The sequence below is a fragment of the Zosterops lateralis genome (assembly GCF_965231275.1).
Source record: "Zosterops lateralis genome assembly, chromosome: 10".
Classification (NCBI taxonomy): domain Eukaryota; kingdom Metazoa; phylum Chordata; class Aves; order Passeriformes; family Zosteropidae; genus Zosterops; species Zosterops lateralis.
The window spans coordinates 15,703,386-15,721,890 of record NC_139770.1 but is presented as its reverse complement, the minus strand read 5'-3'; the positions used below and the strand labels follow the sequence as shown (position 1 = coordinate 15,721,890).

Here is an 18,505-nt window from a genome sequence, read left to right as displayed (position 1 = left end):
TATGCCTAGAAGCAGGAATGCTTTTGTTGTACAAGAGCAAAGCCACTCCTTGAGAAGCTGCTTGGAAACAATAATATTAAACTGAAAACCAAACAACATGTTGCCTTCCTATGTTTAAAGAGAGCTTCATTTTTCTTACCTTGCCAAGCCTGGAAAAATGCTTTCAAAATTAAATGTCATTCCTGAGGCCTAGAGACATTCAGGTTGGGTTAGAGCCAGACCTAATTGAATCAGAAATTAAAATATTTATTGAGTTGTAGAATTAGAAGTAGAAATACAGAAATTCTTCCAAAATCATCAAAAGTCTTTCCAAAGAGAGCATCAGACTGTAGCAATCAGAGGCAGAATATGGTCAGTGTGTATTTAAACAAAAAGCAGAAAAAACCATAGAGAAAAAAAAATCAAAGCTTTCCTTGAAATAGACCTTGTTTGATTAAATGAACAGCACAGCTATTTTGGCTTTAATTCACTCTGATGTTGAGATCTGAGTGGTTTAAATTGCAATGCAGGCTTTCCACTGCTGTGTGTTTACAGAGTTATTCACACCTTTGAGAAGTATTTTCAGGGAGATGACAAAGTGGCCTCAAATTCAAATGTTTTTGTTACTTCACCTACTCTGTTAATAAGTGCAAATATGTGATCAGAGAATCATAGAATCACAGAATGGTTTGGGTTAAAAGGGACCTTGAAGATCAACTAGTTCTATGTTCCCCTTCCACTACATCAGGTTGCTCAGAGCCCCTCCAGCGTGGCCTTGAACATTCTCAGGAGTGGGGCAGCCACAGCTTCTCTGGGCAACCTGTTTCACCACCCTCACACTAAAGAACTATTTCCTAAAATCTAATCTAAACCTACTCTGTTTCAGTCGAAAGCTGTTTCACTAGCCCTCTTGTTAGAGGGTAGGAATGAGCCAAGACACAGAGTTCTTGTTTATCACAGCATGAAAAGGGTCCTGGTTTATTCCTCTTTACAGCTCAGCCTGACTCCAACCATTCACTGACTGTGGCTGCAGCAGCTCCTACTTTAGATTTCCCTTGCAGCCTCTGTCTGCTGGAGATTTCCTGCTAAACTCTGACTGCAGGTATCAGTTTGCAGATTCTGACTGCAGGCTTTTACCTGGCTAGACTGTGACTGCAGGGATTGGTGTGCAGACTGACTGCAGGCTTTTATCTGGCTAGACTGTGACTGCAGGGATTGGTGTGCAGACTCTGACTGCAGCTTTTACCTGGCCGGACTGTGACTGCGGGTTCCAGCAACAGGCCCTGACTGCAGACCCAGACTGACCTCACAGCTGTGATTCTCCCCAGGATCCTGCTTCTTATTCATGATTCTCCCATTCATGATTCTCTCCTCACCAGCTAACCCACTAGATTTTATCACACTTATCATTTTTGGATACAGCTGTGACTCATCAGGGCCAAGGCTGTATTGGGTAAACAGCACAGCTGTCACTTATCAGGTACAAGTTCACATGTATTCCCTTCTCCTACAGAAAGCCACTCTCCCTTGCTCTATCCCAAGGTGATCAGCACCTGCATGGCCTTCTCCATGCTTTGCTGACAAGGCCTGGTGGGAGCACAGTCCAGAGACCAACATCCCATTCCTGTCCCTGCTGTGGGACGGGGTCAGGATCGTGGTGATGAGTGTGCATCTCCCCAGACAGGAAAGCAACCAGTCAGCACCTTCCTCTGTGGAGGAGCAGAATGAACAGCAGCAGGAAATAAAACATGGAGGGCAGAAGCAGCTGAGAACGCTCATCTTTGCTCGTTTCTTTTCACAGCACTGTGAACAAAAGCCTGCTCTAATAGAAGGCAAAGCTCACCAACCACAAAACCATTGATGTTTTCTGAAAGTAAAACCATTTCTAAAATCATCTGGAGTCCTGCAGAGGACACTGATAGCACTGGTACATGGCATGGTGGCTCTGTAGGGGCTGCTGCCAGGCAAGGGACTGGCACCCTGGAGTTCCCTCCTCCAGCTCCATGAGGTTCCTTGGCTATAAACACATTGGAGGCTTTCATCTCATATCTGTCCCTGCTTGAGCTGAAATTATTTTTTAAGTTTTGAAAGCCTCTGTATAACCTTTATCCACAAAAGAGGCTAAAAACTTCCTCAAGTCCAGCAAACTCATCTATTATTCCTCTTATTATTTCTCAGCAGTCAGCTGGAGGCCCTGCCCCAGCTCTCTGCTGTGCAGGCTGCTCAGTGCCCTCAGTACCACACAGCTTCTTGACACTGCCCTGCACAGCAACAGAAACCCTTCGGCTATGCTTGAAAGACATAAATATAGAGAGAAAAGAGACATTATTGAACACCATGGGAGTGCAGGAGTTTTAACTCTCTGTTCTCACACCCCACATCTCCCAGGCTGTCCTGATTCTGTGGCAGCACTTGAGGAAGAACAGTCTTCAGCAGCTGCAAAGCATCAGCAGATATGGAGCTGCCAGGGCTCTTTCCCCTTTCTGTTTTATGGAAGGATAGCTGTGCAGTGAGAAAGCAGGACATTCATCCAGCTACTTTTGTGGAAGAATGAAGACAGCTCTCAGACAAACACTGTAACATCCAAATATTAGCAACCACCCCATAACCACTGCTCAGGCACATCTCGGAAATACTGGTTTAATAGTGATATTTTAAAAGAAAAGCTGAGGGTCTTTCTGCCACAGAAACATTTTTCAGAAGCACACAGCATCCAGACACATGCACTGGAACACACAAGAGGGCTCCCCAGTGCTGCTGGCCAGGGCTGGAGGGTGCTCAGGCTCTGTATAACACATAAAATTGATCAGGCTCAAGGCAGTGCTCCAAAGCCCCAGGTGAGATCAAGAGCCAGTACACCAGACATAATGCAAGACAAAGAGTAGGTAGTTCCTACCCTGGATGCTGCCAGATTAGATAGCAGTGGAAGCATCACTGTCCTTGACCAGCCCCTGGGGAACCATGACAGGAAGAAAGGGATGGAAAACTCTATTTTCCTAGGTGAAAAATCAAAGCAGAATGAGTTACTGAGGCTTACAGGGCAGAAATCTGTGAAAGAGCTCAAAATTGCCACCCCATCTCTGAACTCCCCATCCTGATTCTGAAGCAGACAGCCACAAGGTCAGACTGTCACACAAGCACACAGAGACAGAAACCACCGCTCTCGTGCAGTGCTGCCAATTGGTTTGATACAACACTTCATTTATTTTCAGAAACTGAATTTCCTAGGAAGAAATTAGCTATTGAATAGAGAGAAAGGATGTTGTTCCCTCCAATACCTTCTGGAATCTGGAGAACACTTTCTTTTTTATTTTCCTTTTTTTTTTTAATTACTCTGTCATTGTAGCTCCTTGAAGACTTACTGCTAAATGTTCAAGAACCAAGAGCTGATCCTTAGACCAGACTCAAATATCTTGTTTGTGCATGACCGTGAATTACATTGGCCAATTTCCCTCTTTCTGATATAATTCAGCTGACTTAGAGTTACTCACACTTTATAGCAACATGAATGAGAGGAGATTCAGGTTCAATGCTTCATTTTCTGTCCACATCAGAAGTTAACTACCAGCTTTATTCCCTGATCCTCTGAAAGAGCTGATGATGGTGGGACACAAACAAAGGCGCCTTGACACGCAAAGAGTTGGGTATGTTGTTGCTAAACAAACATGCCCATGTTAACTTCAGCCTCATTAAAAATACAAGACAAACATTCATCCTGGGATCCCAGACAGGCAATTGGTAATAAAGGATGTGTTCTAAGCATCAAAAAACACACAAAACACTCCAAAACAAACAGGAAAAAACCCCACTGTAAATCCATGGTAGGTAAACACTCAAAATTATAAACCCTAAAAAAGAAAACATCTTTTCTACATCCTGCTTAGCATGTCTTGAATCTTGGATAAAAAGATTTAACATTCTTTTCACTCTATCCACTTTTAATAGGAAAACCCAGGTGCAGATGTGGGCTTGATTCCAGTGCCAAGATCCCTGCTCTCTTCAATGAAGAGTTTAATGCAACTTAATCTAGAGATGCAAAGAGCCCTAAGATACCAGCAGTTGAGATTCAGAATCCTAATTAATTTTCTGTTGGTCAGTTGTCACAGAGATTCCCTCAGTTGTGCATTTGCTAATATTGTTTTAAAAATAATAAATCTAATAAACTGAGGATAACAGTGGATAAATCAGTTGCAGTTCTTGGTGAAATAATTAATATTTATACAAGAAAATAGAATATAACCAACCAAAATTAGGCTGTTATCTTCTCTCTCCCCCCACTTCATCCCTGACTATGAGATTGTTCTATTATTAATAAAGGGATAACCATAAATGTATGGAAGCACCACCAGCTGAGTGTCTCAGCATACACTGGTGTTTAGGAACAGAAACCAGGAGAGATGTTCTCACCCTGCCAGCAAATCCACAGGGAGTCATGACACAGGGATCTTTCCACCACAGGAGGAGAAACAATTTTGGGTGGCTTACGGAAGATGAGCACTTGATTTGAATTTCATAGAATCACAGAATGGCCTGGGTTGGAAGGGACCTTAGAGATCATCCAGTTTAAACCCCTCTGCCATGGGCAGGGACACCTTCCACTAGACCAGGTTGCTCAGACCCCCATCCAGCCTGGCCTTGAACACTTTCTGGGATGAGCTAGTGACATTATTTTACAGGAAGCAGGTGCAAGCCATGCTCCCCATGGCCTGGAAGGAGTAATTGGCAGAGAAGCCATTGATTATTGCAAAGGCAGCTACCCAGGGCTAAGGTAAGCAGCAGCAAAATGGCCTCAGTGGGACATGCAATGAAGGCACCAAGAAATCCAGCAGCCCAAGATGAGGAAAAGTTAACTGGCACATTAACCATGGTAGCTGGCAGGAGGTCTGGGGCTGTTATAGCCAAATTCTAAGCACGGGGAGAAACAGCCTTACATGGGTGGCTGTGCAAGAGGCTGTCCCAAAGTGATAAACCTGTCAGTAGTCCCTACAGGTGGTGTCTCTAACCCATTTGGGGTGAGCAGCAGCTGCCTCTATAGGACTCAGAGTCCCAGGGCAGGCAGGCCACGTGTTCAGCACACTCGGAGCAGCTCCAGTGTCCTGGACCCACCCACAGTGAGATCAATGTTTTCAGAAGCCCTTTGTTTCTGGGAGCACGGACCACACATTGATTGCATTTCCTTCTGGACTAGGGTGAAATTCTGACTGAGAAAAGCACTGACAGGAACTCAGATAACGCATCACAAATTCAATATATTCAATACAAATGAACAAACAGAATATCTGACCTCTAGCCACAATATCACTTTTGTAATATGATGACACCATACCGAGCTATTTCCTAGTTCAAGAGCCAAATGCTATTTGCTGAAAGCCAGTTCAGTTTGTCTGAACTTAATAAAACACCCTTCTGCAAAAAAGCATAAGGATTTTCTTCTGAAAGAAATTAATAAACATTTGACAACTTAAACAAACTGAACCCTGCTGAAACCCTTTGAGGCTCAAACATATTGCCTTTCTTTTTCTTCCCCCCAAATCACAGATTTTAATAAATAGCAGGAGTAGATCATGTTATACAAGGGATTGTTATTAAGTAGATTTGGGAAAATACTAAATGCCCAGTGTCTGCCAGCTCACTAAAACTGTTCCATTGCATTGATGGATTCCACCAATACCACTTTCACTGCCATTTAAAGATACATGAGACAAAATGAGTCCCAGTGAAGGCACAAACACTGATAGTGATTAAATGGTATTCCAAGACATGAGCAAAGAAAGAGCAAGAGAATTTATGGACAGGATGCCTCCAGAGCTGAAGAAAACAGCTGAGACAATGGTGGTCCCATGGCTGCAGCCATTATTTACCATGGGAGTTTAGATCTTCAGATGATCTTTATGTGAAAATGTTCAGCTCTTGAATTGGCTCCATCCTCTGATCTCCACTTTCCTCAGAAGGTTGAAGAGAAAGTTTTTGCAAAGATCAAGGTACTACCAATAGTGCCATAATTAATTTGGCAATAATACTAAAACCATTGCAATGTGGTTTTAAAAGAAGTTTTTTATACCATTTTCTTACGTGAAAACAGCAAGTAGCCAAGCAAAAGGCAATTATTATACAAGCTGATTTCCACTACTGCAGCAAAGAAGCTTAGCAAAAGAGATAACCTTCTTATTTATGAACAGCAAATGACACAGTAAAAAATAATATTAATTAAAAATCAAAAAGCCCATTAGGTGACTGATTTCAAGAATGATGCTGGGCTGTGAGTTTTTTTTTTTTTAAATAATGCAGTTTTTCACAAAGATGAGTTTTAACCCAGCCTCTTGTAAATGCTGAGCTGTTTTTTAATGACCCCAGTAGTGGGGCAGCCCTTGAGTGAAGTGACACCTGAGACACCTGAGTCGGGCTACCCAGGAGTTACACTACTCACTCAGACAAGTGCCTTTGAGACTTCCTTTTCCCAAAAAGAATGGTACCTCTACAGACTGTGAACTTCACTTCTCTCCCTATCAAGGGAAGAATTAGTCTATTGGTGACAGAAATAAATGTTTTCAGATTACTGAGACAATTATACACAAGGAGAAAATAATTCAATTTGAGGTTTTACCTAAGAGACAAACCCCTGTAAAATACAGTCATTTCCCCACTGATGTCTGCAGCCCTCTGCCAGAGCTCTCCGTGTCAGCAGGACTGCGCCTCTCTTTCTCATAAGGAAAAGCTCACTCTGTGATGATTACAAATGGAAAGACTGAATAATACCTGCTGCTGAGAAAGTCCCGTGACTAGGAAGAGTTCCTCACATTTCCTGCTGCTGCTTTCCCCATCATCATCAGGGCTATTTGATCTGGCAGCGGCGCTGGCAGGGCCATGGGGACAGCACTGCTGCTCCCGGCCCTGGGGCCAGAGCTGTAATTGGAATGAGAAGAGGAGGTTAGCACAAACACATCAGAATGGAGGGCTAAAGGCAGCAAGAGACAGACCCTTGTGGTGATGGAGTTATCACAGCTTGGCTCTTTCCTGGTTGTAATTTCCTGCAGACATACAAGGACAGTGGGGAAAATCAGCTTGTACGTCTTCCAGTTAAAACCACTGTCATGGTCTTTATGACTTTCAAGATGAAAAAGTAAACCTCAGAGTATCAGTATCTGAACCCAGGAATGCATTTTTCTCCTGATTGTATAAGACCTCCAGAGCTGCAATTACTCCTGAGGGTGTGTGCTTTCTTGGTCCCACCTAAGGATTCACAGTACACTGAGCACCTCTCCATATTTTGTCTGGGTTCAGTGACAGCATCCCCTCAGATGATGGGGGGAGATGGGATAGCCTCTCAAAGGAGTTGTGAATCTCTGTTAAGCTAAATTCCTTCTCTACAGAGTTTTCAAATAATCACTGTTTTAAACACAATACTTCACCAAGAGTTCTTTATAACAATCTAGTGCTCTAAAACATATCACCGGATGAGAATTATCAGCAAAATGCACTGGAGTGCAAGAACCAGCCCACTAAGTTGCTTTGAGAGCTGACAGGGAAGGAAAGTGAAGATGCAGATGAGTGAGTGACTTGTCTGGCTCTCAGGGGCCAGAGGTGAAATCACAAGAAATCAGGTGCTGGAGAAATAAAAGAAAATTCTACTGCCTTGACATGTGGGTGAGGATGACTGAAATGTCTCCTTTCATTTTGATGTCACTTTTCTGGGCAGCCAATGTTTAGCTCAGGAAGAGAAGAGTCACAAGAGATAAGATACTGTTTTTTCTCAGGAGGAAACAAGTCTAACCCACAACAGAAATCTTTCTCTGTATTTTCACCGTAGTGACAAAGTGACTCTTCTCTTTTCATTAACAATATTGTACTTGTCAAGCAAAAGTCAAGTCAACAACTAAGAGCTTGAAATACAAGATCTTGACATGTGAGGTCCTTGCTTTCAGTCAATGGAAACAGGCCATCAGGAGAAAACTTCACTGTATCCTCCTGGTGTCACTCACCTCAGAAACTCAGACAGCAATCTGTGTGAGTGGGAGTTCTGTATGGCAGGCTGGGGCAGGCTTGGTCCCTGTGGTCATGCAGGATAGAAAACACTGCATTCTTGCAAATTTATTTGCAATATTTTGCCTGCTCACTATAAATTAATTTTTTTTTCATTCGTGCTTACCCACTAGTAGCTAAAATTTACCACCAAGGCTTATGTAAAGGTTTGCCGTAAAAAATTAAAGGTATACATGAAAAAGGGGTAAAAAGATAATTTCCCATTGCTACAAATATTCCATTCCAGTGCTTCCTAACAAGAGCAACTTTCAGGCTTATCAAAATAGGATGGAAATAGTTTCAGCAGTGTTCTAGTGCTCCCTCAGTCACACTCTGACCTTGGGCAGGTAATTTATCTGCTCTGTACATCAGTCATTCCTTCTACAGAAAGGAGGAATTGAATTTTACCTTATAGAGACATGCTGTGAAGCTGCAGAGTTTTAAGGGTGACAGAAGCAGACCTAATAGAGGGAGAAGATACAAGACCCTGAGACAGATCCAGCTCTCGGGTTCATTTCCCAGGACTTTGTCGTGCAAGGCCTAAAGAATTTATTAAAAAAAAAATAACAATAGATAAGTCCTCATGAAAGTTAAACATGAGATTAGCTGCCTCTCAAAGTCGTAACATTAAATTTAAAACTTCTAAATTACGAGAGCTTTCAGATCAAAGTGCTACACAGTAGCTCAAATGGAACAGAAATAGGCATTATATCCAGCTGCCATCCTGCCAACCACTCCTGTGCAGGCTGGGCTCAGCTTCCAGTCAGAGCTGCAGTGAACACGATGACTTTCTAAGCTGCAACAAACTCTGCTCAGGACCCTCCCAGCAGCTGAGGAGGTCCCTGTGCCATCACCTCCGTGCTGCCTTTGCCATCCCAGCACAGTCCCTGCCCCATTGTGGCACGTCCAGAGCACTCACACCCAGCAGGGATGACAACTGGGGGCTGCCAGCACATCAAAACCCAACTGCATTGCTCTGGCCAGCCTGGCCTGTCTGCTCAGCCATGGACAAGGGCAGGTCAATGCACTCCCCACAGGAAAGGAGAGAGGCAAGGAATGTGAACTGGGGCCAATCCAGAGAGACCCTACTCATGGCAGCTACTGATTTGGGTCCATACCTCCATCAGGAGCATGTACATATATCCACTCTCCCACTCTGCAGCCAGGGAAACAAAATTACTCTGGGACATTCGTCAAATCCCTGCCCTCCTCACTGGTTTTCTGGAGGATTTTTTTTCCTAGGTTTTATTTTTCATTTGTCTGGGTTGTTTTGGTGGTGTTTTTTTTTCCTTTATTTCATTGATTAAAGTCTAAAATTATTAAATAACTTCTTTACTTTCTCTCTAAGCACCAAGCCTAGTCCTCAAACTGGATTTTAGAAGGCAAGAGGCCCTCGAGCTGGGTCCTGCAGGGGTGGGACACACTGTCTGACCTGGGCAAAGGGCAGCTGCACTTGCGGAGGGGATGTGGCTGTGCCAGAGCTGCCAGCGGCACTGCACAGATTTCCAGCTTTCCTGCTGCACCTCCAACAGGAAAACTCCTGCAGGGCCCTCCAACAGTGGCTGTTGGGATGTGCAGAGCCACAAATCTGAGCTGCCTGCTGCTCCTCCTGCCACCCTTCTCCTCTCAGCTCTCTGGGTGACCAAGTGGACCCTCTGAAACACCTTTTCCCAAAAGATTCATTTATGGCAGTTGCTCAAGCAGCATTGCTTGTGAGAAATTATTTCTGTTAATTAGGCCTTATGGCTGCTTGATATGCCAGAAAACTCACATTTTTCTACTCTTTTTCTCCTGCTTTTGAGTTGTTGTATTTATTCAAGATGAAAGCCAGATGTTATATTAACAAGACAACTGCCTCTCCTAAAGGGAAACATTCATCAGGGCAGAAGCAGACATTGTAGCTTTGCTGTGAATTATTTAAATTCCTCCTTTTTATTTTTTTCTTCTGAACAGGAAATCCAAGAAGATGTATTTGAAAGCAATAGTATTGTGACTGCAGAATAAAAGCCATTTACCCTAATCCCTTTAAAAGCTGGTAATAGGGATTTAAAAATACTGAAGTTTAAAAATGTTTAAATTTGAAGGAAAGACAAATATAAACCCAAAATACTGGAGAAAAGAAAGAATGTTTGGATAATTTATATTGCAAATACTTTACAAGTCCAACAACAGATAATTACTATTAAACGAGCTGGATTTTCTTATACCCAGTGGAAATTGTTTTTCCTACAGAGGCTCTTCTCCAAAAGCCAGGATTTTAGCAGAAATGGACCTAAATGACATTTTGCTTTATTCTGAAAAAAGACACATTCTACAGAATATCTCCTCTGATATTGTGCTGAATGGGTACACTGTGATTATTTTCATAGGGAGGGTGGGATGGGAGGCTTGGGGAAACACATCATTTGTGCAAAGATAAACTTACCCTTGGTGCTGCCCAGGTGGTTCTGGGGCTGTTTCTGACACCTGGGTTTGGCACTTGAGGAGCTGTGCTGGCTGTGACTCCTGGGCCAGTGCCAGAGGTGGAAAATGCTCAGTCAGTGCCTATTTTTCCCTCTCCTCCTCGAATTTCTCTTCACGGTGGCTGGAATTACACCCATAGGAAGAACAGTGGAAAAGGAAAATGCAGTGGTTTCTCTGTATCAAAATTCAACAGCAAATAAATAATACTTTTCGTAGGGGGGAAAAAATAGACTTTGCAACTGACTGATGGCCACTGTATTTCCCTGTGATTGGGTCATGAGCAGCCTCAGGCATTGCCCCACGCCTTGACCCTGTTGTTGTGGGTATGTTGCTCACACTTACTTGTGAACTGCTTTCTTTCTAGTGCCAAACATGGCTTAGATATCTAATTTTAGCACTATAACTTTTAAAACAAAGATCCAAGCTTCTCACACATCCAAGCGAACATGTCGAAAATATCTCTCCCATGTATAAGCTATATCTTTAATATTTAAATAAATGATGTATATATCAGAGATTTCTAATACCATATATTCATAAAAATAATCATGATCCTGAAACCTCATTTACCCAGTCTTGGAAAAGTTTTTGAAGTTGTAATGAAATTATCTACTTGTATAGAATGTTGTATCTTTATTATTAAATATTTCCATTATCCCATTTCTGGAATATTTTTAGAATCAATATAATCCTTTGTAATAAAAAGAAGAGTACTGGCATAGCTATTTGACAAAATGTGTTCCAGTTGAATGAGCTAATTAGCTTTTAATAATGAGATCCAGCCCATGGACTTACAAAGCAAGCTACTGGAGCCTAATGATTTCAAAAGCTATCACATTTACAAGTTAATGTAGTATAAATTATTCATGAGCATTTTATAAATAAGTGCAATATGTTATTTTCAGGGCTAGCGTTGCCTAAAAATGAGGTTCTTCTGAAAAGTGCCTTTAGAAACAGAGCTTTTTTGTGACCCCATATCCACCCTCCACCCATATCCACTTTCTCATGAAGTTGGGATGTTGGTGGTCATTCACCAGCTCAGATTTCCTGACAGTCCCCATGGTCTGGGACTGTGCAGAGTTACCTGAGGCACTCAGGGCAGCATCCGACTTTCCTGATTCCCCTCTTAATGGCAGATAGTTACTGCCCGTGGCTCCCCAGATGCAGAAACCAATTCTAAGGAAGCTTCCCAGTGCTGAAGCCAGGAGAGCTGCACTGAGGCACCAGCTGCACTCTTCTTCTTTGTCACCCAGCCCTTTCTTTCATGGACAGGTTCTGACTCATCCAGTAGATAGAGATACCCTCCCCTGGGTGCAAAGCACCTGTGAAATGTTAGCAAATTTTACAAACTGAAGAAATTCTTTCCAACCCAGGCTTTGTCACTCTCACCCCGAAAAAAAAGGCAGAGTTTCAGTAGCAAAGGTGAATCAAGCTTACAAAACGTTTTAAAAAATGGGTCAGGAGATGGTTCAGGTATTTAAAAGTTTTGAGCCTTAAATACCTACGGGTATTTAAGTTTTGAGCCTAAAGGAGGAACACTAATTTAGAGAAGGATCTCTAGGGATCTGGGGACTGAGGGCAAGAGGAGAGAAGGGTTGGCTTGGTTTTAGGGTAATTAGGTATTTACTCTTTTGCCATGCTCCTATTGCCATGCTTGGCCTGGCTTAATGAATCCCAATTGTCAACTGAAACAGGCTTCAGCTGCAGCTGTTCAGGTCAGGGCTTCAGTTTGTATCACCTGGGGATGCTTTTCTTTGGGGTTCAGAATAGTAAAACTGGTTCATCAAGAAATTGCTTTGATTTGTGAGAATATTTGAAAGTCAAATCTTCCAGTGCACAATCATCTCTGCCAAACATCACTTTTCATGCAAAAAGAATCTCTCTTCTAGCAGGGATTTTTAAAATTCATTTTATATACAGGTCATAAATCTACAAGCTCTAATTGTAGTTTAAGACCAACAAACACACAGTAAGATTAAGGCAGGAATGCTTTCCCTGTTTAATTGCCTGTCTGAGTTACATCTTGGCAAAGTTCTCTATGATTTCCTTGTTTTCTGATGGATGGTACTCCAGGCATTTTCTCCACTTTGTTATTTTGCTTACCAATAGGAGATCTTGGATGACTCAGAAACATTAATTGCTGTAGAACTTCAGACATTCAGAGCAATCCCAGCCATTCCATTCAGCTGTCATCATTTGGGATTGTTTTGGGGTTGATTTTACTATGTTTTTGAGCTGCAGCACAATCTCTTCAGGCCTTAGAAGGAACTCATATTTCTTCTTTGATTAAGTACAACTGGTATTTTTAAAGAACAGAGGAAACAGTTTATTTCACGATTGCTCATTAAAAGCCAGAGTATTGTATTTTCTCTCAAAAAGTAACTTGGCAATATTTATGTATATTATCAGGAAATAGGATGAACAAAGATACTTGAACTATGTTCCTCTTACTCACTGGTTACACAGAGAAGACATTCAGTACAAATTTGAAGGAGCAGAGGTTCATTAGATGCGTCAAACTTGAAAACCACAACTGTTTCGTTATCAAAGTTCATTTGCACAACCAGAGGAGACAAGTTTGGCTCAGAGAATTTCTAGCAAAGTGTGTTTTATTTATCTTGGGGGTCAGCTCAGGAACATGGTGTCACTCCTCAAGAGATGCTAATTATCACCACTAGGCTCTCCAGCTTCCTGTATCCCTTCAAGCTGCATTTTAGCCCTGCTTTCTCCATCAGCAGTATGTAGCAATCCCAGCAATCAGTGGCAGAAAGGCAGATATGTAGGCGCAAATATCCACATGCACATGACTTGCTCCCCCAACACACAAAATGTTATAGAAGTTCAAAATGTCTCCCCACAGGGAAAAGAAATAAGAGCAAGCATCAGCCCACTATTATTTAAGAAAAATACATGATTTTTAAAAGGGGGCAAAACAGCACATCAATCTGTGAGGTGATGTCTTCCGCTTGAGTAGTTTCCTTCAGCTCACCTCAAAGTTCATTCATGAAGGTAAACTCCAGTTTTGCAGCAATAGCAAACAAAGCTGATGGGTCAGATGGTCTGCAGGAGGTTAAGAGGGATGACAGCAGTTAAAATACTTCTCTATATTTGTGTACGAGATATAAAAAGATATTCAATGCATACTCCTCAAAAAAAACCAAATATGGATACTCAGTACTGCATGAACACTGTATCTGCTGTTAACTGGGCTTTTAGAAGGCACCCCCATGAAGTTCTGGTTCAAAAAACAGGTTGGTGTGATTCATTTGCAGGTTTCAGAGGAATCCTATCTGCACAAGCTATGTCAAGGTCCCTGAGGAAGAGACAAGGAGTACTGTCAGTATATGGGCATGCCTATCAAAATAGTTTCTATGAACATCCCACATCGGGGAAAAAAAAAAAAAAAAAAAAAAAAAAAAAGGAAACGGTTTTCATCAATCAATTTAAATTACTTAATTTACAAAATGTTGAAAAAAACCAATGCACAAGTTTTCAGACACTTCTGAGCTCTGTTTTTTCTCCTCCTTTGATTAGTAATTTATTAAACCTTTAAAACTATTAGGGTTTGCCAAGCAGTTCCATCAAGCTGCATCCTTTAGTGAGTCCATGAGTTTTGAGTGGAGTGAAGAACAAATGAGCAATGTCAACAAGACTTTCAGCTAACAGGAACCAGGTGGGGTTTGACACAGTATTTTCAAGTTGTGCGTCATCGTGTTGCATTCTTGAGCCTGGTGTGACTTCCTGGGAGCAGTGCCAAAGTCAGGCAAATCATGATTTACAGTTAATGACGTCTTGAATATCGCATACACTTAAATTTCTCTTGTCCCTGTTTCTTTTGAACTGCCTCTATCTTCTTTTGATTCTGACTGCAAGCTCTTTGGAACGAGGATTTCCAACAATTTCCAGTGGTTGGAAAAAGGCTGGAGTCTCCAGAGATCAGCCACCAAAGCTGCACTCACCAGGAGACAAGTGCTGGCTTCACAGGCACGTGGAACAGCACTTTCCTCTCCCCAGGGAGTGGCTTGTTGTCCCCAGCTGTCACCCAGCATAGATAAGGTCACAGAGTGAATGAGGGATTCCTCATCCTGCAGCCCAACTGTGAGGGATTCATTCCTAGAGCACAACTCAGCTCCCACCTGCCTTTCTGCTGTCACCCAGCTGTTGTGTTTCTGCCCAAATTCAACTCTCAGCTACCCAGGCAGTTCCTGGTGCCTCCTCCTCACCAGAGGCAGAATCCTGCCATGCAGAGCCCAAGCCCTCCTTCCAGCCCCTTTCCAAACCTCCCTTAGCTGCTTCAGTCTCCACCAGCATGGTCCCCTCAGGCAGACAGAGCCAGGACCTGAGCACAGTCTCCATCTCCCTTCTCCAGGGTCAGGGCACGGCTTCATTTTGCAGATTCCAGCTGCGTGACATCTGTAAGATGCAATTTTCTTACATATTGAGCCATTTTAAAAAAACCACCAGCATGACATCTCCCATCTGATACAGTCTTACCTCAAAAACTCAACCTTGTCGCTCATCCCCTTTCAGACACCTTCAGTGGATCTCTGCATGACACAAACCTGCCACCAGCAAACCCAAACCTGCTGCCTCATCACTCACTGATTCCCAGCTCCAAACACATTTTGCAGCTCCAGAAACCTCTGTGATTTTTTTCCCCTTCACCTCCTTTGTTGATGTAACAACTTATAAAAGTTTATTTTAGGAGCATTTTGGACTGAAAAGCTTCCCAGGTGCCTGCACCATTATCCATTCACTGTGTTTACTTTAAGCATCCAAAACCATCAACAGACAAATTAGACTCTTAATTACTGTAACAGGAAAATGAGCTTTACTATTAAAAAATCACAATGGTCTCTTGCTGGAATAAAATTTAAGAAACATGCAGAACAAAGAAAAGCAGCAAGTGGACATAGAATCATAAAATAATTTGGGTTGGAAGGCACCTTAAAAATCATCTAGTTCCAACCCCCTTGCCATGGGCAAGGACACCTTCCACTAGACCAGATTGCTCAGAGCTCCCTCCAACCTGGCCTTGAACACTTCCCAACATGCTTTGGCATAATTTCCCTAATGTATCTGGTCAAAGATGGACTGTTGATACATGCTTTTCTTATAAAAAGCACCTCTTAAAAATTTTCTCCTTCTCCTTCTTCCTAAAAGTCTCCAGCAGTTTGCCATTTTGTAATTATTTTGTTATCTCCCGCATTTGTAGTTCATCAAATCTCTCATTAGTTGCTTATCCACCAGGAATTGGAAATGATTATCGCTCTGCTGCTTTGAATTTATACTTTGATATGATAATTTGCTGTCTGGATTTTATCAATAAGAGCCAGAGGAAGCAGCCTGAACACCCTGGCTGTAATTTGATGAAGGATTTGTGGCCCTACTTGGCAGTTCTTTAACCATCGATCTTCCTCTGCAGGGACTTTGCCCAATGCCCCCGTCTGCCATGCAATGAATTAGGTTGTGGTGCAGGGGGAGAAGTGATTATTTCACTGTTATTTCCAAGTCAGAGTGTCTAAACAGTGTTTACAGCCTGTATGGGCAGGGATGGTTATAAAGGACTTGTTTACAGCCCTGAATGTACACTTCTCTTGGAATTTATTAAGTAGGTAAATAGCCTGAGTGGTAGTCAGAGCTTTTGTTTTGTGTCCAGTTGTAATTCAGTTGTAACTCCACTAAAAAGATTGTCAGCGACATTTGCTAGTTCATTGTGTATATTTGAGGGAAGAAAAGGGAACTTGTTCTTCACTACAGTTTATTCAGTTATTTATTTAATAAAAAGCTAATGCCAGGCAGGCCTCCCTGCTTGCACCAGAACTCCATCTGAGCAGAGGAGCAGCACCAGTTTGCTCCTTGTCTGGTCTTTCAGAAGACAGCCACATTTATTTCCACAGAAAACATGAGCAAAATTCAGCCATTCATCTGAACAAAGGTTCACCCCGGGGTGATGGTCCCTGCAGGGACCCTGGAGATCATTTTGGGTCAGGAACAAAGGCAGTGTGGGATGTCCCTTGCACAGCATCTCCCTGGCAGCCATGGCCTTGGGCACAACCCCGCGGTGACCTGGCACTGCTGCCAGAGAGACGCCGTGCCCCAGCCAGCCTTACAGCCACAGGGGGACTGCTCTGGGCTCAGGGCAAGCCTAGACTAAAATAATTAAACTCCCTTGTCAGCTGCATGGACAGAATGCCACTGTCACCAAAGCCAAATTCCCATAGTTTTACGGCTCCCAAAACAGGCTGCCAGCCTGCACCTGAGGCAACATTTTTATGACTCTTCACCAACATCAACTAAATAAATTCAGAAGGAAGATGATGACAAACACAAAAATTGGAAGCAACCATAAAATTCTGCCCATTCGTATTTTTCAAGACAATTTGTGTTTGTCGAAGTTCCCAGTTCTTGGACTCCTTGGCTCAGCAGCTGCTTTCCTGGTTGCATAGCAACTTTCTCTCTGCTTCTGCTTGCCAGAATCAAAGGGCCACATGTTGCATAAAATAATTAGAGTATTCCTTGGCTCAGAGGGACTGAAGTTCAAACAGGCTGGCTGGCACCTTGCTGCTTGCACTGCTCTCTGACTCCAAACTTCCACCTTGACAATAAGTGATATTCACAGGACTGAAATCACAGACCTATCATTTGTCTTTTTTATTTTTTTAAGGGCACGTTTTGGTCCTTCCTGTTACTGGCCATCTCCTGCTCTGAAAATAAACATGAAAGGTGTCTCTGTACAAGAAGATGATTATCCAGCATGAAGTAGGAGCATCCTTGTAAGAAAACCTGGTTTTAGTACCAACTGGATTAGAAGATCCAATGCTCTCTTAGTCTTCTCCAGTGAGATGTATGATGGCTATTTAATACTTCATAAAGATGCAAGACCTGACTGTGACAGCATCTCTGGGTGCCAATCATGAAAGTGATAGCAGTTAGCTCTGGACACTCAGTCAGAGCCATGAAATACACACCAGCCCTGACTACAGCCTGGCATGGCCACAGTCAATGCCAGCCCATTGAAATATTATTGACAAAGCCTTTGGTTATTGGGTTGGCTTTAGGACAACACCAGTAGCATTTTAGCACGAGGCTGAAGCATGGTGAGCTCCCAGGGTGCCTCACCAGCTCCCTGCAGGACTGTGCTCTGGAAGGTTGCTGAGGGGACAGTGTTTTGGTGGCATTTCATGTATTTCTGTGTACCTGTGCATTTCCTTCAGGGCTGTACCCAAACAGCAAACACAGATTTTCTGAAACAGAGACCCAAGCTGTGCCCCACATAACTGCTCTGTTTTATGCTTTGTCCATAAAATCAGTAAGGGTAGGCAATTACCCCAAATTCTTTCCAGCTGCCACAAGCATAACCATCTTTAGGAGCAGTCCAACTTTCAACAGAAAAAAAAATAGCTCTAAAAAGGGACTTTTTACAGGATCTTTAGGGCAAAAATCTGCTCAAGCTTAAAATGACAGATGACTGCCTTTGATGGAAATATGCAGGTACATAGATATAAGGATCCAGCCCTGCTGTCCTGCATTGCTGCTGTTACTGGGAAATGGGTGTATGGATTTAACATAGTCCTTTAATTGACCATAAAACTTCCCTACCTTTTTTTTTTTTTTTTTTAAACATCTCATAATTTACAGAAATCACAGTGCACAGTCACTCCATCCCTGTGCAGCAGCTCTGGATCACTTGGACAATCCAATACGGTCCTTGCTGTGCTTTTGGGCCAGGCCACCCATCAGCAGTGCCAGGGTTTGCTGAAAAGAAACAGAAAAAGGCTCTGCCCTGGCAAGCACCCACAAGAGCTGACAGCAGCCACAGCCAGTGCCCACCCCTCTGGGGTCACTGGCAAACACAGCCCCCTGAGCTGTGCACGTGAGCAGCACTCAGAACCTCAGTGGCTCAGGGAAAGCTGCTCAGTGGATCAGCCAAAGTGCCCAGCAAACAGCTTCTGAGCATCCTGCTGCTCCCTAACAGCTAAGACAGAATTGTCTCCTTTGTTCCTCTTTCCAAAACCCCACACTCCCCTGTTCTTCTCTGTGA

At 42.9% G+C, this 18,505-nt stretch overlaps 1 long non-coding RNA gene across 1 annotated transcript in view; it reads left to right on the top strand.

Annotated features, from left to right (window-relative positions):
- Window positions 1-17,527, top strand: part of LOC310913398 — a 63,791-nt gene extending 46,264 nt beyond the window's left edge. The window contains exons 3-4 of the long non-coding RNA XR_014590811.1: window positions 14,024-14,134; window positions 17,129-17,527. This is a non-coding gene — a long non-coding RNA (uncharacterized lncRNA). The remainder of the gene's footprint in view (window positions 1-14,023; window positions 14,135-17,128) is intronic.
- Window positions 17,528-18,505: the final 978 nt, after the last annotated feature.